We start from the raw sequence: 23,624 nt of genomic DNA, 5'->3' as shown, positions 1-23,624 counted from the left end.
AAATATTAGAAAGGTGTGATACAGTGCAGGACTGTACTCATAGGTGATCATCTGTTGATGCATTCTGATATATCATTTATCATAATCCCTCTAGGTCATGTGGGTGTAACTTTCTACGGATTATAAGATTTCTTTGATCTCATAGTTATTTCTTTTAAGATAGAACACAATTAGTTGTGCTAGAAAAATACAACATAACTATTTATATAGTTTTGATGAAGAATATCATGTTTTGGAGTTAAGTTCCATGTAGGGAAGCACAACCATTTCTTTCTTTCTTTTTTGGAAGCACGTCCATGCTGAATATTCATATATTTTTGGAAGATTATTCATTGGTAATAAAATGGATCGATTTATACTGATTAAGTGATTTGTACTTCTGAAACAATGTCAGATAAGCACAAACAGGGTACAGACGCACGTACAGTCCTAATCTGTCAAAGAAAGCACAATCCTAGTCTCTCATTTCTGATTTCTTTTGTCACATAAGTATGCACCCCAACAGTGACACGCATGTTCATCAGCTTTCTCCCCACTCCGATCCCCTTTCGCTCTCTCTCTCGTGAAGCCGCGGCCACCATCGCCCCAATTCCGACTGGCGTAGCCATCCATCCGCACGGGCGAGCTAGGTTGCGTGGATACAGCGATACATATACGGATACGAATACCACGATACGCCGATACATCGATTTTCCAAAAACACGGATACGGGGATACGTTTGTATACATATAATTATTAATAAGATATATATAAATTACTGATTTTTTACCAGAAAACTACCATATAGGCCCCAATCTGATATTATAGTCCCGGTGTAGATAGAAATTCCCTTATGATCTAATTCCGAGCGGTAGTAAATACCAGGACTTAGCAATATTTGATTGATCACAATTCGGTATATTCCATTTATAATAAAGGTTCCTAAGGAATTCATTATAGGAATGTTTCCAATAGAAATGGTTTGCTTTTGCACATCGAAACCGAAACCTATAGGTTGTTTGCATAAAAGCTTCACAACTCCAGCGCTCTCTTAGTCGCTTCTCCATCTAGCTCTGAAGTATCGGTCTAGTTTTTTTTTTTAAAAAAAAAGAGGAAAATCAGCTACTATGTGCGTGATAGGTATCCACAGGTATCCGATACGTATCCGGGTATCCGGCTGTATCCGATACGGATACGTGAGTTTTCTGAAGTATCCGTGCAACGTAGCGGGCGAGTACACGACCATACACCCCCTGGCATGTACTGCCGCTTTGTCACTGGCTCACTGCCGCCATGGGCTTCTTTTGACAGCCCTTGTCCGCCTTGCAGACCTTTGCTCGGGGTCGGGGGCAAAGCGGTCACGCATCGGCAAGCCTCGAAGCACCAGAAGCTGAGGGTACGCCCCGCCACCGCCTCTTACACGAAGGGGGACGCACACCCTTCGGCGGCAGCCAAGCGCTAGAATCAGAGCTGGATGCGCCACTGCGGCATCCTTGGAGACGGTAGCCACCGCGTCCGATCTGTGGCTGCTCGGCGAAGGTAGTCGCAGCAGCCTTTCCAGGCGCTATGGCCACAGGCGGTAGGTCCACCCATTGTGTAGAGCGAGGAGCAGAACACAGAACCACGTGGTGCTGCTATTGTTTCTGCTGATGTGCTGCTCCTCCTTTTTGGACAGAACCCAGAGGTTTCTTCCTTTACTTGTACTCATTCACTAATTTTGCACATCTACTGGCATTTGTGTTGAGTTTACTTCTCCTTTCTCTGAGTGATTTGTTCATTCTCTTTTTCTCCAGAGATTATTGAGGCACTGAACCTCAGAAAAATCACTATGACATGATCAAGCAGCCAGCAGCACGAAGGAATCAGTTCGGACTCTTGTTTTATTCTTTATAATTATCTTCCAAGATGTTAACCCGTTGGGAAGTTAAACATGCCATTCGTACATAGCATTGATTGTAAGAAGTTGCATGCTATCATGATTAAAGGGCAGTGACGCGAGGGTTCAAAGCTCGAATGGGACGCCGGACCGAGATGCTATGTCCCATCAACTTTACCGATCAATTTCAATTTGCAAGGGAAGGAAATGAAGGCACATAGCTGGTATGTTCCTCTTTCTTAGGCCACTGAAAGCAATTTCTTTCGTATATGTTATCTGATTGGCCAAGCCAGTTTCAAATTCTTCTGTCGTAATTAGAGGATGAGAAAATTGTCTCTTCCGGTTTCATCTTTAGTTTATTTGGTGCACTGTATTCTGTTTTCGTGCGCGTATGAATGAATTGAAATCAAAGATGAATGGCAGAAATTAACTATACGGAGCTGATATTGGTATGTTCGTCTTTGTTTAGGTAATAAAATCGAATTTACTTTACACATGTACACCAGATGATTGCATCAATTAGCTCTGAAGTCTCTTTGCTGAGCTAGAGAGAATAACTATGATGTTCCCTTTTTTCCCTCTTGCTTAATATGGTCAGTTCTATTCTTTGTGCTTATATGAATAAGCTAAAAGTGGAGAAGCAAAGCAAAAAAATTAAATGCTTATTAGCCATGGCGTTTTAGTAAGTGAACTGATTACAACGATCAAAAGTAACACAAACCCAGATAAGATTAGAGATATCCTTCAGTATGCTCGTCTATGTAGAGCAGCACAAAGTACAAAAACTACTGACTGCGCCATAACACCAGCTGTTAATATAAAGCATACATATTTAGAGGTAATGTGATTTATACTAAATAAGTTGTATCTATGACTGCACCAATTGTCTAGGGTACAGCTCGCATTTATAGCCTTCTGAAGCTAATTCCCTGATTATACTTCAGCTCCTGCAATGGAATTCAAATAACCAGGTCATATATTGCGTATAAGACAAAAACAAATAGTCTGATGCGTAATTTATAGACTCACCACGAAAACATCTAGGTAGAAAACACATCATCTAGGATAGCATCAGCCTGTATAGCCACACTGAGTAGTGGGCAGCATGTGAGGATAAATTATGCATGAACCAACACATCGTTTCAGTAAAAGAGTAATGCCAGTACGTGCACTTCAGGGTCAGCCATCTAAATTCCCTAGGCAGCAAAAACTGGAATCCAAAAAGGAACAGAAAACGTGATGCCTTGAACAAAGAGCAAAGCCTGGAAAAAAGAGCAATGCCTTTGAATGCAAAAAAGGGATAGGAAACACGCCCGTGGTAGTACCTTTTTTCGTATGGATGGTTAGTTTTAGTTACCTTTAGCTATCTTTGAGTGTACATTTGATTGTATGCATTATGGCGGATTGAAAGACCTATAGTTCACACATTGATCTTAGTATCTTAGCATTTGTTAGGATCAGGATGATGCAGATAGTAAGTGCTCCACATCAAGATAAATGATCCAGTGGCAGAGGATAATTGTTCTCGAAATAACAATGAATCCGAAATATATTCGAGGCTCGAGTGTAAAGAAAGGTTTAACATAACATAATCAATAGCTACCAATGGTTGCTTATATACACAAATTGTCCTAGCTTCTACAATGCAGATGACTGATGTCTACGGGTGCTTCTATTCTTGTAGACAGTGTTGGGCCTCCAAGAGCAGAGGTTTGTAGAACAGCAGCAAGTTTCCCTTAAGTGGATCACCCAAGGTTTATCGAACTCAGGGAGGAAGAGGTCAAAGATATCCCTCTCAAGCAACCCTGCAACCACAAAGCAAGAAGTCTCTTGTGTCCCCAACACACCTAATACACTTGTCAGATGTATAGGTGCACTAGTTCGGTGAAGAGATAGTGAAATACAGGTGGTATGAATGTATATGAGCAGTAGTAACGGCACCAGAAAATAGCTTGATGCTACAACTGGCGTGTGGTTGATGGTGGTAATATTGCAGGCAGTACAGATGCAGTAGAACAGTAAACAAGCAGCGATGATTACAGTATTTGGGAACAAGGCCTAGGAATTATACTTTCACTAGTGGACACTCTCAACATTGATCACATAACAGAACAAATAGATAAATGCTATACTCTACACTCTCTTGTTGGATGATGAACACCACTAATTGTGTAGGATTACACGAACCCTCAATGCCGGAGTTAACAAGCTCCACAATATTCGATATTCATGTTTAAATAACCTTAGAGTGCATGATAGATCATTGCAATTACACCAAGTACTAACATAGCATGCACACTGTCACCATCACACTATGAAGGAGGCATAGATCACATCAATACTATCATAGCAATAGTTAACTTCATAATCTACAAGAGATTACAATCATAACCTACACCAAGTACTACACGATGCACACACTGTCACCATTACACCGTGCAGGAGAAATAGAGTACTTTAATAACATCACTAGAGTAGCACATAGATAAATAGTGATACAAAACTCATATGAATCTCAATCATGTAAGGCAGCTCATGAGATTATTGTATTGAAGTACATAGGGAGAGAGATTAACCACATAGCTACCGGTACAGCCCCGAGCCTCGATGGAGAACTACTCCCTCCTCATGGGAGACAGCAGCGGTGATGAAGATGGAGGTGGTGTCGATGGAGGAGCCTTCCGGGGGCACTTCCCCGTCCCGGCAGCGTGCCGGAACAGAGAATCCTGTCCCCCAGATCTTGGCTTCGCGATGGCGGCGGTTCTGGAAGGTTTCTCGTACCGTGGCTTTTCCGTCTCGATGTTTTAGGTCAGGGACCTTTTTATAGACGAAGAGGCGGAGTCGGAGGGTCGAAGAGGCGGTGAGATGATAGGGCGGCGCGGCCAAGGCCTGGGCCGCGCCGGCCTACCTCCTGGGCCCCCTGTGGGTCCACTCTGGCGACTCTCGGGTGTTCTGGATGCTTCCGGGGATTCTAAGATGCTGGGCGTTGATTTCGTCCGATTCCGAGAATATTTCCTTACTAGGATTTCTGAAACCAAAAACAGCAGAAAACAGCAACTGGCCCTTCGGCATCTCGTCAATAGGTTAGTTCCGGAAAACGCATAAATATGACATAAAGTATGCATAAAACATGTAGATATCATCAATAATGTGGCATGGAACATAAGAAATTATCGATACGTCGGAGACGTATCAGCATCCCCAAGCTTAGTTTCGCTCGTCCAGCAGGTAAACGATAACAAAGATAATTTCTGGAGTGACATGCCATCATAACCTTGATCATACTATTGTAAGCATATGTAATGAATGCAGCGATCAAAACAATGTAAATGACATGAGTAAACAAATGAATCATATAGCAAAGACTTTTCATGAATAGTACTTCAAGACAAGCATCAATAAGTCTTGCATAAGAGTTAACTCATAAAGCAATAATTCAAAGTAGAGGTATTGAAGCAACACAAAGGAAGATGAAGTTTCAGCGGTTGCTTTCAACTTGTAACATGTATATCTCATGGATATTGTCAATGTAGAATAATATAACAAGTGCAATATGCAAGTATGTAGGAATCAAAATGCACAGTTCACACAAGTGTTTGCTTCTTGAGGTGGAGAGAAATAGGTGAACTGACTCAACATAAAAGTAAAAGAATGGCCCTTCGCAGAGGGAAGCATCGATTGCTATATTTGTGCTAGAGCTTTGATTTTGAAAACAACAAGAGAGTATAAAAGTAAAGTTTTGAGAGGTGTATGTTGTTGTCAACGAATGGTAGTGGGCACTCTAACCCCCTTGCCAGACAAACCTTCAAAGAGCGGCTCCCATTTTATTTTATTTTTGGGTGGCACTCCTTCCAACCTTTCTTTCAAAAACCATGGCTAACCGAATCCTCGGGTGCCTGCCAACAATCTCATACCATGAAGGAGTGCCTTTTTATTTTAGTTTTATTATGATGACACTCCTCCCCACCTTTGCTTTCTCAAGCCATGGCTAACCGAATCCTTCGGGTGCCGTCCAACAATCACATACCATGGAGGTGTCTATTTTTATTAATTAATTTGGGACTGGGAATCCCATTGCCAGCTCTTTTTGCAAAATTATTGGATAAGCGGATGAAGCCACTAGTCCATTGGTGAAAGTTGCCCAACAAGATTGAAAGATAAACACCACATACTTCCTCATGAGCTATAAAACATTGACACAAATCAGAGGTAATAAATTTTGAATTGTTTAATGGTAGCACTCAAGCAATTTACTTTGGAATGGTGGAGAAATACCATGTAGTAGGTAGGTATGGTGGACACAAATGGCATAGTGGTTGGCTCAAGGATTTTGGATGCATGAGAAGTATTCCCTCTCGATACAAGGCTAGGCTAGCAAGGTTTATTTGAAACAAACACAAGGATGAACCGGTGCAGCAAAACTCACATAAAAGCCATATTGTAAACATTATAAGACTCTACACCGTCTTCCCTGTTGTTCAAACTCTTACTAGAAATTATCTAGACCTTAGAGAGACCAATTATGCAATTCAAATTTTAGTACGCTCTATGTATTTCTTCATTAATAGGTGCAAAGTATATGATGCAAGAGCTTAAACATGAGCACAACAATTGCCAAATATCAAATTATCCAAGACATTTTACCAATTACTACATGTAACATTTCCCGTTTCCAACCATATAATAATTAACGAAGCAGTTTCAACCTTCGCCATGAAAATTAAAAGCTAAGAACACATGTGTTCATACGAACCAGCGGAGCGTGTCTCTCTCCCATACAAGCATTTATTCAAACAAAACAAAAACAAAAACAAACCGACGCTCCAAGCAAAGCACATAAGATGTGATGGAATAAAAATATAGTTTCAGGGGAGGAACCTGATAATGTTGTCAATGAAGAAGGGGTTGCCTTGGGCATCCCCAAGCTTAGACGCTTGAGTCTTCTTGATATATGCAGGGGTGAACCACCGGGGCATCCCCAAGCTTAGAGCTTTCACTCTCCTTGATCATGTTGTATCATCTCCCTCTCTTGATCCTTGAAAACTTCCTCCACGCCAAACTCAAAACAACTCATTAGAGGGTTAGTGCACAATCAAAATATACATGTTCAGAGGTGACATAATCATTCTTAACACTTCTGGACATTGCACAAAGCTACTGAAAGTCAATGGAATCGAAATATCCATCGAGCATATCAAAACAGGCAATGCGAAATAAAAGGCAGAATCTGTCAAAACAGAACAGTTCGTAATGATGAATTTTATTGAGGCACCAGACTTGCTCAAATGAAAATTCTCAAGTTGAATGAAAGTTGCGTACATATCTGAGGATCACTCACGTAAATTGGCATAATTTTCTGAGTTACGTACAGAGAACTGGACCCAGATTCGTGACAGATAGAAATCTGTTTCTGCGCAGTAATCCAAATCTAGTATGAACCTTACTATCAAAGACTTTACTTGGCACAACAATGCAACAAAATTAAGATAAGGAGAGGTTGCTACAGTAGTAACAACTTCCAAGCCTCAAATATAAAACAAAATTGCTGTAGTAAAATAAACACATGGGTTATCTCCCAAGAAGATCTTTCTTTATAGCCATTAAGATGGGCTCAGCAATTTTAATGATGCACTCGCAAGAAATAGTATTTGAAGCAAAAGAGAGCATCAAGAGGCAAATTCAAAACACATTTAATCTAACATGCTTCCTATGCATAGGAATCTTGTAAATAAATAAGTTCAAGAAGCATAATGCAACAAGCATAGGAAAACTAGACAAGCTCAACTTCAAAATTTTCAGCACATAGAGAGGCATTTTAGTAACATGAAAATTTCTACATCCATATTTTCCTCTCTCATAATAACTTTCAGTAGCATCATGAGCAAACTTAACAATATAACTATCACATAAAGCATTCTTATCATGAGTCTCATGCATAAAATTATTACTCTCCACATAAGCATAATCAATTTTATTAGTTGTAGTGGGAGCAAATTCAACAAAGTAGCTATCATTATTATTCTCATCATCAAATATAGGAGGCATATTGTAATCATAATCAAATTTATCCTCCATAACAAGTGGCACCAAAAGGCTACTATCATTATAATCATCATAAATAGGAGGCAAAGTATCATCAAAGTAAATTTTCTCCTCCATGCCCGGGGGACTAAAAATATCATGCCCATCAAAGCCAGCTTCCCCAAGCTTAGAATTTTCCATATCATTAGCAACAATGGTGTTCAAGGCGTTCATACTAACATGTTCCATGGGTTTTTTAATTTTCGGATCAAACCATCCATGTCTTTAATCAGGAAATAGAATAAGAAGCTCATTGTTGTCCATTATGCCTAACTAGTGTAAACAAGAAACAAAAAGATGCAATTGCAGGATCTAAAGGAAATAGCTTCGAGCACAAATACAATGGCGCCAGAAAAGTACTGTTACCTGGAACCGGAGTATGAGTGCCTTTTACCTTTCCTCCCCGGCAACGGCGCCAGAAAAGTGCTTGATGTCTACGGGTGCTTCTATTCTTGTAGACAGTGTTGGGTCTCCAAGAGCAGAGGTTTGTAGAACAGCAGCAAGTTTCCCTTAAGTGGATCACCCAAAGTTTATCGAACTCAGGGAGGAAGAGGTTAAAGATATCTCTCTCAAGCAACCTTGCAACCACAAAGCAAGAAGTCTCTTGTGTCCCCAACACACCTAATACACTTGTCAGATGTATAGGTGCACTAGTTCGGCGAAGAGATAGTGAAATACAGGTGGTATGAATGTATATGAGCAGTAGTAACGGCACCAGAAAATAGCTTGATGCTACAACTGGCGTGTGGTTGATGGTGGTAATATTGCAGCGATACGGATGCAGTAGAACAGTAAACAAGCAGCGATGATTACAGTATTTGGGAACAAGGCCTAGGAATTATACTTTCACTAGTGGACACTCTCAACATTGATCACATAACAGAACAAATAGATAAATGCTATACTCTACACTCTCTTGTTGGATGATGAACACCACTAATTGTGTAGGATTACACGAACCCTCAATGCCGGAGTTAACAAGCTCCACAATATTCGATATTCATGTTTAAATAACCTTAGAGTGCATGATAGATCATTGCAATTACACCAAGTACTAACATAGCATGCACACTGTCACCATCACACTATGAAGGAGGCATAGATCACATCAATACTATCATAGCAATAGTTAACTTTATAATCTACAAGAGATTACAATCATAACCTACACCAAGTACTACACGATGCACACACTGTCACCATTACACCGTGCAGGAGGAATAGAGTACTTTAATAACATCACTAGAGTAGCACATAGATAAATAGTGATACAAAACTCATATGAATCTCAATCATGTAAGGCAGCTCATGAGATTATTGTATTGAAGTACATAGGGAGAGAGATTAACCACATAGCTACCGGTACAGCCCCGAGCCTCGATGGAGAACTACTCCCTCCTCATGGGAGACAGCAGCGGTGATGAAGATGGCGGTGGTGTCGATGGAGGAGCCTTCCGGGGGCACTTCCCCGTCCCGGCAGCGTGCCGGAACAGAGAATCCTGTCCCCCAGATCTTGGCTTCGCGATGGCGGCGGCTCTGGAAGGTTTCTCGTACCGTGGCTTTTCCGTCTCGATGTTTTAGGTCAGGGACCTTTTTATAGGCGAAGAGGCGGAGTCGGAGGGTCGAAGAGGCGGCGAGATGATAGGGCGGCGCGGCCAGGGCCTGGGCCGCGCTGGCCTACCTCCTGGGCCCCCTGTGGGTCCACTCTGGCGACTCTCGGGTGTTCTGGATGCTTCCGGGGATTCTAAGATGCTGGGCGTTGATTTCGTCCGATTCCGAGAATATTTCCTTACTAGGATTTCTGAAACCAAAAACAGCAGAACAAAGAACTGCCCTTCGGCATCTCGTCAATAGGTTAGTTCCGGAAAACGCATAAATATGACATAAAGTATGCATAAAACATGTAGATATCATCAATAATGTGGCATGGAACATAAGAAATTATCGATACGTCGGAGACGTATCAGCATCCCCAAGCTTAGTTTCTGCTCGTCCCGAGTGTAAAACGATAACAAAGATAATTTCTGGAGTGACATGCCATCATAACCTTGATCATACTATTGTAAGCATATGTAATGAATGCAGCGATCAAAACAATGTAAATGACATGAGTAAACAAATGAATCATATATCAAAGACTTTTCATGAATAGTACTTCAAGACAAGCATCAATAAGTCTTGCATAAGAGTTAACTCATAAAGCAATAATTCAAAGTAGAGGTATTGAAGCAACACAAAGGAAGATGAAGTTTCAGCGGTTGCTTTCAACTTGTAACATGTATATCTCATGGATATTGTCAATGTAGAATAATATAACAAGTGCAATATGCAAGTATGTAGGAATCAAAATGCACAGTTCACACAAGTGTTTGCTTCTTGAGGTGGAGAGAAATAGGTGAACTGACTCAACATAAAAGTAAAAGAATGGCCCTTCGCAGAGGGAAGCATCGATTGCTATATTTGTGCTAGAGCTTTGATTTTGAAAACAACAAGAGAGTATAAAAGTAAAGTTTTGAGAGGTGTATGTTGTTGTCAACGAATGGTAGTGGGCACTCTAACCCCCTTGCCAGACAAACAATCTAGTTCAGAAAAGTCTATCAGGAGCACTCTACCTGACACCAAACAATAAGCAGTAATGCTAGGACAGTTTTTTACTAAAATCATACGAAGCAAGATAGAATTTTGTATCTAAACAAATTGGGAGGTGAAAGCAAGGGCAAAGATGAGTAGGAGTATATTAATGAAGATTAAAGAAATTAAATAGCTAGTGCGAAATGATGTTGCTTTGCTCACTGATATAAATCTAAAACTAAGTTGTGTTCGAGAAAGGAAGTGATTAAATAAAAAGGAAGTGATTGATGTTGATGCTTCTTCACTTGAAAATACTTGATTCAAGCTTTCTGCGCCTAGCTGAAAGGCGTTAAAGAAAAGCTCTCTTGGGAGATAACCCATGTTTTATTTATGTAATTTTTCTTTTGTTGAGTCTTGGAAGTTTTTACCTCTATAATAACCTCTCTTTATCCTTTTTATTTCGTTTTTGTGCCAAGAATAGCCTCTAATAGGAAGAAGGTAAGATTTGAGGGAAGTTGCTGTACTGAAACAGATTTTGTGTTGTCACCAAAAAAATTCGTATTCTCAGGAAGAACATAGGATTGATCTGAAATTGTTTGAGCATATGCCCTGGGTTATTATCTAACTTTCATTAGTTTTGAACTTTTCTATTTGAGCAACATAGGATTTTCTAAAAAATCGATCTTTACCTGCTGTTCTGTTTTGACAGATTTCTGCCACTATTTGCATTTGCCTCTTAATCTTTTCCTTTTTGAGTTCTTTTGAGAGAAAGAGCTTTTAAAAGAAGTTTCTACAGTAGCTAATGTTTTAATGGATGTTTGACTTGTGTTAGAACTGAACCAAAGTGGATTTGTTATTTTGATTGCACATGCTGCTAATGAAAATTGTGTGAAGTTTTGTATGAAGAAAGTTTTCAAGTGTAGGGAGAGAAGAATGATGTGATGAGATGAAGGATGGAAAAAAGCTCGATCTTGGGGATGCCCATGTCACCCCAAGAAATATTCAAGAGGTACAAGCGTCAAAGCTTGGGGATGCCTAAGGCATTCCCTTCTTCATCAACAAAGATATCAGGTCATCTTTCAAGACGCTATATTTTTATTGTTTCATATGCTATGTGTTGTTCTTGGAGCATATTTATTTTTGTTTTTTGTTTTATTTTCTTTTGTTTGCTATAGCATATGGTTGGATCCCATCATACTTGTTTTGGAGAATGACACACTCCGTTTTTATTGCATAGAACACTCTAGTTTTCACTCTTATTGTTCTACGAGTGTTCTCTTTTTCTAGTACTGCGTTTAGCTCTTTTTTTCACTCGTATTTTGTTCAGAGCTTGCTAATTTTCTTTAGTAAGGTATGATTGACTCTCTTGTATTTATTGATTATTATCTATGAGAGTTGTTTCAAATAAATTGATTGATGTTGGAGATGAGTAAAATGTTTCATGCTTATAGTGGTGCAAAAGGAAGCTTGTTTAGACTGTGGCATAGACTTTAGCATGTCATGGTTGGATGTTATTTTAATCATATGCTTAGTAGTTATTGTTGTAGCATGACTTGTCTCAAATAGCTGAGAGTGCTTAATGTGCCATTGAAACAATCATGTGTTGTTCATCGTATAAAAGCATAATATTGTGGTATTCTCCTTTGATGATTTATTGGGTTGACTTGGCACATGCTTACACCATGTTATGACTACTATGATCATTTAGTTTTTGACTTGTAATATCACTTTATGCTTTGATTAATAATGTTTTGTCGCTATGCATGATTATGGCCATTATTGCTCTCTTAGTTGGTCGCTCCTAGTCTTTTGCTAGCCTTCGCCTGTACTAAGTATGAGCTCTACTCGTGCATCCAACTCCTAAAAACCAAAGTTGCAAATTGTGTCCACCATACCTACCTACATGTGGTATTTCACCGCCACTCCAAAGTGAATTACTTGTCTGCTACCTTTAAACCTTCAAAAATTATTACTGTTTTGTGTTCCTATTTTAGCTCATGAGGAAGTGTTAAATGCTTTATTATCACTTTCATGTTTATTTTGGCTTCACACCTTGACTAGCATGCATACTGTGCTAGTCCTTAATATTGCAAAAGGAGCAGGCGCGAGTGCCCAGCCCATGATGTCTACGTTCCCCCTCCTTTCCTGTAGACAGTGTTGGGCCTCCAAGAGCAGAGGTTTGTAGAACAGCAGCAAGTTTTCCCTTAAGTGGATACCCAAGGTTTATCGAACTCAGGGAGGAAGAGGTCAAAGATATCCCTCTCATGCAACCCTGCAACCACAAAGCAAGAAGTCTCTTGTGTCCCCAACACACCAAATAGGTGCACTAGTTCGGCGAAGAGATAGTGAAATACAGGTGGTATGAATATGTATGAGCAGTAGCAACGGTGCCAGAAAATAGCTTGCTGGCGTGTAGTTGATGGTGGTAGTATTGCAGCAGTAGTAATACAAAGAAACAAGAAACAAGCAGCGATAGCAGTATTTAGGAACAAGGCCTAGGGATTACACTTTCACTAGTGGACACTCTCAACATTGATCACATAACAGAATAGATAAATGCATACTCTACACTCTTGTTGGATGATGAACGCATTGCGTAGGATTACACGAACCCTCAATGCCGGAGTTAACAAGCTCCACAATTTGTTCATATTTAAGTAACCTTATAGTGTAAGATAGATCAACATAACCAGATAGATCACATCAATACCATCATAATGATAATTAACTCCACAATCTACAAGAGATCATGATCATAGCCTACGACAAGAACCACACGGTGCACACACTAGTCACCTTTACACACGTGCAGGAGGAATAGAACTACTTTAATAACATCACTAGAGTAGCACATAGATGAATTGTGATACAAAACTCATATGAATCTCAATCATGTCAAGCAGCTCATGAGATCATTGTATTGAAGTACATGGAGAGAGATTAACCACATAGCTACCGGTACAGCCCCGAGCCTCGATGGAGAACTACTCCCTCCTCATGGGAGTAGCAGCGGTGATGAAGATGGCGGTGGAGATGGCAGCGGTGTCGATGGAGAAGCCTTCCGGGGGCACTTCCCCGTCCCGGCAGGGTGCCGGAACAGAGTTCTGTCCCCCGAATTGGAGTTTCGCGATGGTGGCGGCGCCCCTGGAGTCTTTCTGGAGTTTCGTCAAATTGGTGTCGAGGTTTTAGGTCACGACGGCTTAAATAGGCGAAGAATCGGAGTCGGAGGGGGCCTGGGCTGGCCACACCATAGGGGGGCGCGCCCCCCCCTTGGGCCGCGCCACCCTAGGGTGTGGGGCCCCCCTGGCACTCCTCCGACTCTCCTTCGGTGTTCTGGAGCCTTCCGGGAAAAATAGGAGGTTTGGCGTTGATTTCGTCCAATTCCGAGAATATTGCCCGAACAGCCTTTCTGGAACCAAAAACAGCAGAAAACAGCAACTGGCCTCTCGGCATCTCGTCAATAGGTTAGTTCCGGAAAACGCGTAAAAATGATATAAAGTGTGAACAAAACATGTTGGTATTGTCATAAAACAAGCATGGAACATCGGAAATTATAGATACGTTGGAGACGTATCAGCATCCCCAAGCTTAGTTCCTACTCGTCCTCGAGTAGGTAAACGATAAAAGATAATTTCTGAGGTGACATGCTACCAACATAACCTTAATCATACCATTGTAAAGCATATGAGATGAATGCAGCGATTCGAAACAATGTAAATGCAATGAGTAAACAATTGAATCATATAGCAAAGACTTTTCATGAATAGTACTTTCGAGACAAGCATCAACAAGTCTTGCATAAGAGTTACTCATAAAGCAATAAATTCTTAGTAAAGGTATTGAAGCAACACAATGGAAGATTAAGTTTCAGCGGTTGCTTTCAACTTGTAACATGTATATCTCATAGATAGTTGTCAATGCAGAGCAATATAACAAATGCAATAAGCAAGTATGTAAGAATCAATGCATAGTTCACACAAATGTTTGCTTCTTGAGGTGTAGAGAAATAGGTGAACTGACTCAACAATAAAAGTAAAAGAATGGTCCTCCATAGAGGAAAAGCATCGATTGCTATATTTGTGCTAGAGCTTTGGTTTTGAAAACATATAGAGAGCATAAAAAGTAAAGTTTTGAGAGGTGTTTGTTGTTGTCAACGAATGGTAATGGGTACACTAACTACCTCGCCAACCGGACTTCCAAGAGCGGCTCCCATGAATTATTTTATTTTTGGGTGACACTCCTTCCAACCTTTCTTTCACAAACCATGGCTAACCGAATCCTCGGGTGCCTGCCAACAATCTCATACCATGAAGGAGTGCCTTTTTATTTTAGTTTTATTATGATGATGACACTCCTCCCAACCTTTGCTTACACAAGCCATGGCTAACCGAATCCTTCGGGTGCCGTCCAACAATCACATACCATGGAGGAGTGTCTATTTTGTTAATTAATTTGGGACTGGGAATCCCATTGCCAGCTCTTTTTTGCAAAATTATTGGATAAGCGGATGTGCCACTAGTCCATATGAGAGTCCGTCAAAAGTAAATGACAAGGTTGAAAGCTAAACACCACATACTTCCTCATGAGCTATAAAACATTGACACAAATCAGAGATGATAAATTTTGAATTGTTTAAAGGTAGCACTCAAGCGATTTACTTTGGAATGGCAGGAAATACCACATAGTAGGTAGGTATGGTGGACACAAATGGCATAGTGGTTGGCTCAAGGATTTTGGATGCATGAGAAGTATTCCCTCTCGATACAAGGCTTAGGCTAGCAAGGTTTTTTGAAGCAAACACAAGCATGAACTAGTACAGCAAAACTCATATAAAAGACATATTACAAGCATTATAAAACTATACATCGTCTTCCTTGTTGTTCAAACATCTTACTAGAAAATATCTAGACTCTAGAGAAACCACTCATGCAAACCAAATTTTAACAAGCTCTATGTATTTCTTCACTAATGGGTGCAAAGTATATGATGCAAGAGCTTAAACAAGAGCACAACAATTGCCAAGTATCACATTACCCAAGACATTATAGCAATTACTACATGTAGCATTTTCCAATTCCAACCATATAACAATTAACGAAGCAGTTTCAACCTTCGCCATGAATATTATGAGCTAAGAACACATGTGTTCATACGAACCAGCGGAGCGTGTCTCTCTCCCACACAAGCATTTATTCAAACAAAAACAAAAACAAGAAACATACAGACGCTCCAAGTAAAGCACATAAGATGTGACCGAATAAAAATATAGTTTCAAGAGAAGGAACCTGATAATTTGTCGATGAAGAAGGGGATGCCTTGGGCATCCCCAAGCTTAGACGCTTGAGTCTTCTTGAAATATGCAGGGATGAACCACCGGGGCATCCCCAAGCTTAGACTTTTCACTCTTCTTGATCGTAGTATATCATCCTCCCCTCTTGACCCTTGAAAACTTCCTTCACACCAAACTTCTCATAAACTTCATTAGAGGGGTTAGTACATAATCAAAAACTCACATGTTCAGAGGTGACACAATCATTCTTAACACTTCTGGACATTGCTCAAAGCTACTGGAAGGTAATGGAACAAAGAAATCCACCCAACACAGCGAAAGAGGCAATGCGAAATAAAAGGCAGAATCTGTCAAAACAGAACAGTCCGTAAAGACGAATTTCTAATAAATACTTTCGTTGCTCAGATCAGAAAACTCAAAACTAACGAAAGTTGCGTACATATCTGAGGAACACGCACGTAAATTGGCATATTTTTCTGATTTTTCTACAGAGATAAAATCCCAGATTCGTGACAGATAGAAATCTGTTTCTGTGCAGAAATCCAAATCTAGTATCAACCTTCGATTAGAGGCTTCACTTGGCACAACAAAACACAAAACTAAGATAAGGAGAGGTTGCTACAGTAGTAAACAACTTCCAAGACACAAATATAAAACAAAATACTGTAGCAAAATAACACATGGGTTATCTCCCAAGAAGTTCTTTCTTTATAGCCATTAAGATGGGCTCAGCAGTTTTAATAATCCATTCGCGGGAAATAGTATTTGAAGCAAAAGAGAGCTTCAAGAAGCAAATTCAAAACAAATTTAAGTCTAACATGCTTCCTATGAATAGGAATCTTGTACACAAATGAATTCATGAAGAACAAAGTGACAAGCATAAGAGAATAAAACACGAGCAACTTCAAGATTCTCAACATAAAGAGGGGAAACTTAATATTATTAAGATGCATATAACCATATTTCCCTCTCTCATAATAACTTTCAGTAGTATCATTGATGAAATCCACAATATACCCATCACTTAAAACATTCTTATCATGGTTCATATGCATAGAAGTATCATTAATTTTGGCATAAGAAGAGTTATTCTCATTAATAGTAATTGGAGCAAGATTATTATCAAGAATTTGAACATGGTAAACAAGTTGCATATTAAAAGAATTGTTTTTGGTAATCCAATCATGACTATGACAAGTTTCATAAGGATAATTATAACCTATATCATAGCATTCTTTATAATAATCATCAAAGATCGGAGGCACAGTGTTATCATAAGAAGTAGAATAGTTATCTTTCACAGTCGGTTTATCTATGACCATACCATCGTTGTTATTAGAAGGAGATGTATCAAACACATAATGATCAGTAGCAAATGGATTTTCAAACACCTCTTCCCCAAGCTTACAGCTTTCTATATCATTATGGGAGGAAGCATGGATAGCACTGACACTATGGCAATTATTATCATCATCATTTTCAGAATTAATTTCCCAGAGATTTGCAATATCAAAAGTAGTGTGCTCATTCAAATCATGATTTCTAATGTATGTAAAGGGCATAGGAAGATCATCATATTCAGATTCATTATCACAATAATCATTAGGAGCAACATACTTACGGTTACCTAGCGTTATCTCATTCACGCGGGGATACGCCGTTACCTCTTTCTTTTTATTCTCCTTCTTCTTCTTCTTCTTCTTCTTCTTTCCCTTCTTCTTCTTCTTCTCTTCCTTCTCTTCGTTCCCTTCTTCAGGAGGAAGAGGCTTGAAGGGTGGCTTGTCCGCATAACCTGATTTACTTTCAGAAACAATAGAAGAAACTTGGGAGGATCCCTCCTTTTGATTAATTAGTTGAAAACACACAGCGGTCCTATCATATTTTGGCAAGGTGTCATCTTCTAAAATATTTTGTATGTAAGTATTTGTATGGCTATTATCAATGCAATAAGAAAAACACCCATGCAGGACATCATCAATATCAAGATCACTCATATGTAACAAAGAGATTTTTCTTGACAATTCTTCACACACCAAAAATAAAGTAAGTTCATCATGCTGATTAGGAGTAATTTCATCATCACAATACAAATTTGCAGCACTCACTGGGTTCAAATTATCATTGGAGGAGCATTGAAAATTAAAATGACCCACTTCATGGCAAACTTCACAAATAAAAGGATAGAGGGCACAAACTTTTTTACCAAGATCATCTAGAGCCCTAAACCACTTTCTAGTTTTTTCATTAATATGATGGATGCAATATTCATCTTTGACTTGATTAATTCCACAAGGTCTATGCATTCCACAAAAATTAACATGCTTATAAGAAATAGCATTTCTAGGAGTTTGAGCATGCTTATTGCAATAATTAACAACAATTTCATTCTTCATGCAAGTCTCTTTAAAAGGTTCATGATACTTATCAAAATTATTTTTAGGCAATTCAAAATGAGAAGCAAAGGCTTTATAAAGATTTGCAGCAACTTGAGAGTCAAGACCATAAGTAGCACTCATATTTCGAAATTTATCGGTATCCATAAAAGCTTCAATGCATTCATAATCATAATTTATACCTGACTCTTTACCTTTGTCGTTCTCCCATCCTTCAGCGTTGTCCTCAATCCGATCAAGAAGATCCCACCTAGCTTCAACCTCCTTGCTTGTGAAAGATCCCTCCGAACACGCGTCCAGATAGTCCTTGTGTTGTCCTGAAAGCCTCGCATAAAAATTATTAACAATAACATTACGGGGGAGCTCATGAATGGGACATTTGAGCATTAGAGATTTCAATCTCCCCCACGCTTGAGAAATACTCTCTCCATCACGAGGATAAAAGTTATAAATATAATTCCTATCAATATGCACTTCATGCGGAGGATAAAATTTAGAATAAAAGAGAGATGCAATTTCCTCCCAACCAAGAGAATGCCTATTCTCCAACAATTTATACCAATGCGCCGCTTTACCAGACAGCGAAACGGAGAATAGCTTCTTCTTCACTTCATCCATAGAGATACCTGCACACTTGAATAACCCACATAATTCGTGCAAAAACAGTAAATGATCTCTAGGATGGACAGTTCCATCCCCTTTATAGTGATTATCCATAACACGTTCAATAATTTTCATAGGTATTTTATACGGAATACTTTCAGCAGGTGGATTCAAAATATCAGGAGCATCATTAGAGTTATCGCATATGGAAGATAAAGCATTATCAGAACAAATTTTCTCCCCTAAAGATGGGAAGCTAAAAAGACCACAAAAACTAGCTTCCCCAAGCTTAGACTTCTTCATAGCATTAGCAGTAATTGCATTCATACTAATAACATCGCTACTAGCATGCAAATAAGGTTCGATAGGTTTTTTAATTTTCGCATCAAACAATTCTAAATTAGGAAAAAGATTAAAAAGCTCACCAATTTTTTTGTTGTTTTCCATTATGCCTAACTAGTGTAAACAAGAAACAAAAAGTTGCAATTGCAGGATCTAAAGGAAATAGCTTCGAGTACTTACAATGGCGGAAAATAGCTTGGTAGCCAAGGTCCGGAGTGTGAGTACCTTTTACCTTTCCTCCCCGGCAACGGCGCCAGAAAAGTGCTTGATGTCTACGTTCCCCCTCCTTTCCTCAGAGATGTTGTTGGGCCTCCAAGAGCAGAGGTTTGTAGAACAGCAGCAAGTTTTCCCTTAAGTGGATACCCAAGGTTTATCGAACTCAGGGAGGAAGAGGTCAAAGATATCCCTCTCATGCAACCCTGCAACCACAAAGCAAGAAGTCTCTTGTGTCCCCAACACACCAAATAGGTGCACTAGTTCGGCGAAGAGATAGTGAAATACAGGTGGTATGAATATGTATGAGCAGTAGCAACGGTGCCAGAAAATAGCTTGCTAGCGTGTAGTTGATGGTGGTAGTATTGCAGCAGTAGTAATACAGTAAAACAGTAAACAAACAGCGATAGCAGTATTTAGGAACAAGGCCTAGGGATTACACTTTCACTAGTGGACACTCTCAACATTGATCACATAACAGAATAGATAAATGCATACTCTACACTCTTGTTGGATGATGAACGCATTGCGTAGGATTACACGAACCCTCAATGCCGGAGTTAACAAGCTCCACAATTTGTTCATATTTAAGTAACCTTATAGTGTAAGATAGATCAACATAACCAGATAGATCACATCAATACCATCATAATGATAATTAACTCCACAATCTACAAGAGATCATGATCATAGCCTACGACAAGAACCACACGGTGCACACACTAGTCACCTTTACACACGTGCAGGAGGAATAGAACTACTTTAATAACATCACTAGAGTAGCACATAGATGAATTGTGATACAAAACTCATATGAATCTCAATCATGTAAAGCAGCTCATGAGATCATTGTATTGAAGTACATGGAGAGAGATTAACCACATAGCTATCGGTACAGCCCCGAGCCTCGATGGAGAACTACTCCCTCCTCATGGGAGTAGCAGCGGTGATGAAGATGGCGGTGGAGATGGCAGCGGTGTCGATGGAGAAGCCTTCCGGGGGCACTTCCCCGTCCCGGCAGGGTGCCGGAACAGAGTTCTGTCCCCCGAATTGGAGTTTCGCGACGGTGGCGGCGCCCCTGGAGTCTTTCTGGAGTTTCGTCAAATTGGTGTCGAGGTTTTAGGTCACGACGGCTTAAATAGGCGAAGAATCGGAGTCGGAGGGGGCCTGGGCTGGCCACACCATAGGGGGGCGCGCCCCCCCCTTGGGCCGCGCCACCCTAGGGTGTGGGGCCCCCCTGGCACTCCTCCGACTCTCCTTCGGTGTTCTGGAGCCTTCCGGGAAAAATAGGAGGTTTGGCGTTGATTTCGTCCAATTCCGAGAATATTGCCCGAACAGCCTTTCTGGAACCAAAAACAATGCTAGAAAACAGAATCGGCCTCTCGGCATCTCGTCAATAGGTTAGTTCCGGAAAACGCATAAAAATGATATAAAGTGTGAACAAAACATGTTGGTATTGTCATAAAACAAGCATGGAACATCGGAAATTATAGATACGTTGGAGACGTATCAGCCCACTAAATATAAATTTAACCAATAACCAAAATCTCCTAACACTATGTACTTGAGAAATCATGAACCTAGCTTGTTCAAACAAAGGAGAATAGGAACTTTATTGTTCTCTATGGGAGCCGCTCTTGAAGCCATTAAACATGAAAGGGTGATAGATCGTTTGATGCCATTCCTTGACATAGACATACATACCTCTCAAAATATATTTTTAACACCTCTATTGTGTATTCAAAATAAAAAGCTCTAGCACATGAGTAATCTTGTTTCCCTCTACGCATGGCCTTTCTTTTACTTTATGTTGAGTCTTCATGTTCTTACTTTATGCACCAATTAAGAGAGCATAGTTGTCATTCTGAGTATAATGTGCATAGTCCCAAAATTTATTATTGATTGATTCATGATTATGTTATTGCTTGTTCTCAAATTACTTGTATCTATTCACCCTTTGAACTTTAAAGGTGTCCTGGCATTTATGTTTTGCTATCCCATAAAGGACAACCTGAATACCAATTTGCTATGTTTTCTCTATGCTAAAAAACAAACAGTTGCTTTCAGTGCACAATTGTTCATGATCTTTTGTTTGAGTTACTTCTCATGTTGTAACATAGTTGCTAAGTTCTATTGTTAGAATTATATCTATCATGTCTATGTTTAGAGTACTTTGATCCCAACTCACAATGCTTTTACAATAACTTGATCAAGATTGTGTTGGCTTCATGTCACCTCAAAAATTATTTTTTGTTATCACTTACCTACTCGAGGACGAGCAGAAGTTAAGCTTGGGGATGTTGTTACGTTGCAAACGTATCTATAATTTTTGATGCTCCATGCTTGTTTTACACCAATTTATATATGTTTTGTTTACGCTTCGTGGCACTTTTATGCATTTTCTGGAACTAACCTATTGGTAAGATACCACAGTGCCAGTTCCCTGTTTTCTACTGTTTTACTATTTCAGAAAAGTTGCACAGGAAATATTCTCGGAATTGGACGAAACGAAAGCCAAAGTTCCTATTTTACTGTAACGAAGACGGAGTCCAGAGGACAGACTAAGAAATGCCAGGAGGCGGCCACGCTATGCCTAGGCGCGGGCCACCCCATGGCCGCGCCTAGGGATGGTGTGGGCCCCTCGGGCGCCCACCGACCTCGCCCTTCCGCATATAAATACATCTGATCGGGAAAAACCTAAATACCTGAGCCTGCATCTGATACGCGTACAGCACGCGTCCGTTGGGAACCCCAAGAGGAAGGTGTGATGCGTACAGCGGAAAGTTTTCCCTCAGTATGAAACCAAGGTTTAATCGAACCAGTAGGAGCCAAGAAGCACGTTGAAGGTTGATGGCGGCGAGATGTAGTGCGGCGCAACACCAGGGATTCCGGCGCCAACGTGGAACCTGCACAACACAAACCAAGTACTTTGCCCCAACGAAACAGTGAGGTTGTCAATCTCACCGGCTTGCTGTAACAAAGGATTAGATGTATAGTGTGGATGATGATTGTTTGCAGAGAACAGTAGAACAAGTATTGCAGTAGATTGTATTTCAGATGTAAAGAATTGGACCGGGGTCCACAGTTCACTAGAGGTGTCTCTCCCATAAGATAAATAGCATGTTGGGTGAACAAATTACAGTTGGGCAATTGACAAATAAAGAGGGCATGACCATGCACATACATATTATGATGAGTATTGTGAGATTTAATTGGGCATTACGACAAAGTACGTAGACCGCTATCCAGCATGCATCTATGCCTAAAAAGTCCACCTTCAGGTTATCATCCGAACCCCTTCCAGTATTAAGTTGAAAACAACAGACAATTGCATTAAGTATTGCGCGTAATGTAATCAATAACTACATCCTCGGACATAGCATCAATGTTTTATCCCTAGTGGCAACACCACATCCATAACCTTAGAGGTTTCTATCACTCCCCCAGATTCACGGAGACATGAACCCACTATCGAGCATAAATACTCCCTCTTGGAGTTACTAGCAAAAACTTGGCCAGAGCCTCTACTAATAACGGAGAGCATGCAAGATCATAAACAACACATAGATATAAATTGATAATCAACATAACATAGTATTCTCTATTCATCGGATCCCAACAAACACAACATATAGCATTACAGATAGATGATCTTGATCATGTTAGGCAGCTCACAAGACCCGACAATTAAGCACAATGAGGAGAAGACAACCATCTAGCTACTGCTATGGACCCATAGTCCAGGGGTGAACTACTCACTCATCACTCCGGAGGCAACCATGGCGGTGTAGAGTCCTCCGGGAGATGAATCCCCTCTCCGGCAGGGTGCCGGGGCGATCTCCTGAATCCCCCGAGATGGGATTGGCGGCGGCGGCGTCTCTGGAAGGTTTTCCGTATCGTGGCTCTCGGTACTGGGGGTTTCGCGACGAAGGCTATTTGTAGGCGGAAGGGCAGGTCAAGGGGCGTCGCGAGGGGCCCAGGAGACAGGCCGGCGCGGCCAAGGGCTAGGCCGCGCCGCCCTACCTCCTGGCCACCTCGTGGCCCCACTTCGTTGACTCTTCGGTCTTCTGGAAGCTTCGTGTGAAAATAGGCCCCTGGGCGTTGATTTCGTCCAATTTCGAGAATATTTCCTTACTAGGATTTCTGAAACCAAAAACAGTAGAAAACAACAACTGGCTCTTCGACATCTTGTTAATAGGTTAGTTCCAGAAAATGCATAAATATGATGTAAAGTATGCATAAAACATGTAGATATCATCAATAATGTGGCATGGA

At 40.4% G+C, this 23,624-nt stretch overlaps 1 long non-coding RNA gene across 1 annotated transcript; it reads left to right on the top strand.

The window, feature by feature from the left end:
- Nucleotides 1-1,237: 1,237 nt before the first annotated feature.
- On the top strand, nucleotides 1,238-2,348 carry LOC127298299 (uncharacterized). The gene is made up of 2 exons (XR_007849700.2): nucleotides 1,238-1,664; nucleotides 1,774-2,348. It is a non-coding gene; the product is annotated as an uncharacterized lncRNA (long non-coding RNA).
- Nucleotides 2,349-23,624: the final 21,276 nt, after the last annotated feature.

Source organism: Lolium perenne, chromosome 5 (assembly GCF_019359855.2).
Source record: "Lolium perenne isolate Kyuss_39 chromosome 5, Kyuss_2.0, whole genome shotgun sequence".
In the NCBI taxonomy this organism is placed as follows: domain Eukaryota; kingdom Viridiplantae; phylum Streptophyta; class Magnoliopsida; order Poales; family Poaceae; genus Lolium; species Lolium perenne.
The sequence above is the reverse complement of the archived record's forward strand: the minus strand, read 5'-3'. Positions and strand labels throughout refer to the sequence as shown.